This window comes from Galeopterus variegatus, unplaced genomic scaffold (assembly GCF_000696425.1).
Source record: "Galeopterus variegatus unplaced genomic scaffold, G_variegatus-3.0.2 Scaffold1347, whole genome shotgun sequence".
NCBI lineage: Eukaryota > Metazoa > Chordata > Mammalia > Dermoptera > Cynocephalidae > Galeopterus > Galeopterus variegatus.
Genome location: NW_007727458.1, coordinates 202,648 through 204,846, shown reverse-complemented (window position 1 = coordinate 204,846; position 2,199 = coordinate 202,648). Strand labels below are relative to the sequence as shown.

The 2,199-nt window shown below is 32.2% G+C and overlaps 1 protein-coding gene across 1 annotated transcript in view; it reads right to left on the bottom strand.

The window, feature by feature from the left end:
* The window catches only part of ECI2 (enoyl-CoA delta isomerase 2), a 15,996-nt gene that overhangs the window by 3,237 nt on the left and 10,560 nt on the right, over window positions 1-2,199 (bottom strand). The window lies entirely within an intron of this gene.

The window sequence follows — 2,199 nt, the reverse complement described above, 5'->3', positions numbered from 1 at the left end:
TTTTTTCATGTGATTTTTAAAAATCAGGATTTGCTTACAACTTCACAATACTTAACTGAAGAAAAAGTTTTTTAAAATCAGGATTTTGTGGTACAACATACACACAAAATTCACTCTTTTGAAGTGTGTAGTTCAATGAGTTTTAACAAATACCGAGTTATTTAGCCACCACCACTATCAAGATGTAGAACATTTCCAGCACCCCAGAAGTTCTCTTGAGCCCCTCTGTAGGCAATCCCTTCCTCCCACCCCAAGAAACCACTAACCTGTTTTCTGTCCCTGTGGTTTTTGCCTTTCTAGAATGTTCTATAAATGGAATCCTACATGCTGTAGCCTTTTGAGTCTGCCTTCTGTCACTTAGTGTAAAGGTTTTGAGAGTCACCATGCTGTTGCTTACATGAGTAGTTTGTTCCTTGTAATTTCTGAGTAGTAGCCCATTGCATGGATGTATCAATTTGTTTATCATTCACCAGTAAATGCCATTGGTATTGTTTCCAGTATTTTGGTGATTCTGAATAAGGTTGGTATGAAAAACATCAAGTTGTACCCTTTAAATATATACAATTCCTATTTGTCAAGTATACTACAATGAAGCTGAAAAAAGTGTCATTTTCTGATATTGCTGACAAAAAAGGTTTTTATGAACATTTGTGTACAGGTCTCTGTGTGAATATATGTTTTCAATTCTCATGGGTAAATACCTAGACGTAAAATTGCTGGTTTGTGTAGTAAATGTATGTTTAACTTAAAAGAAGCTGCCTAACTGTTTTCCAATGTGGCTGTACCATTGGACATTTCTATCCGCCGTGTATGAGAGTTCCAATTGCTCTATATCCTCAGTAAGCCTTGTTATTACAGGTCTTTTTAATTTTAATTATGCTAGTAGGTGTGTAGTGGTGTCTCACTGTGGTTTTAAATTACATGTCCCTAATGATTGATGATGTTGAGCAAATTTTCGTGTACTTATTAGCCATGTATGTATGTTCTTTGGTAAAGTAACTGTTAAAATACTTTGCCTACTATTATTTTAAGTTAGACTGTTTACCTTATTATTCAGTTGTAAGAGTTCTTTATATATTGAGCTTACAAGTCTTATCAGATAAGTGTCATGCAAACATTTTCTCCTGGTCTGTGGCTTATCTTTTCATTTTCTTTATGGTGCCTTTCTCACATGGTTTTAAAAGACATTTATACTTCATTTTCTGTGGGTCAGTTATTCTTCCTATTGCCCACTTCTACATTAGGCTGTTGATCTATCGCTTTATAGACATACTTTAAAAAATATTTTATAGGGATTAGCCTTTCTTATGTGAATTGAAAATTGTTTTCTCCATCTGTTATTTCTCCTGATTTTGCCCCAGAGGTTTTTTGATCACCTTGAAATACTAGAATCGATTTCAAAATTGGTTATTTAGAATATAGTCATTTTTATTTTTTTCTAGATTTAAGAAATATTTTTGTATTTCTTGATGAACAATAAATACTTAAGAGCATTAATTTATAATTAATAATATGTAGAATATTTAGATTTCATTTCCTATAATTAGACATGGTGTTATTTTTAGTTAGAAGATATGCGGCATATAAATCAAAATAATAAAAATACAAAAGGAAGTTTTTATTAATGCCACTTTTCTTCTTTTTTCTCCCAAAAGAAAGCTTATTCAAGAAAATATACTGAGAAGACACAGCCTAAGGAATGTAAGCAGAAAACTGGAAAAAACACCAACCATAGCTAAACGTAGTCACAAACAGGTACACACAAAGCTGACAATGAGTAGCATTTAAACTGCTTCCTTTCAGAATAAAGCAGTAGATGCAGTTAAGTATTTAGACTCTGGCATCAGACCATTGGTGACTTTAGGAAAGTTTCTAACCCTCTTTGTGTCACAGTTTCTAAAATGGAAATGAGAGTACCTATTTCTTAGTGCTGTTGTGTGCATCACATATGTGTGTGTACACATATAATGTGTTATTAACAGAGTAACTAGTACATACTGAGCACTCGAATATTTATTATTTTTCTGATTCCTACCTTTTTATTAATTCATACAGGAGATGTACCATTTGATGACAGAGAAGCTAATAAGCATTATTAACCATTGCCTATAATGAAGACTTGATAAAATGCACTAATTAATATTTTGATTATATGGGTTAAATATTAACCCATCATTTAACATGGCATTTATTTATGAA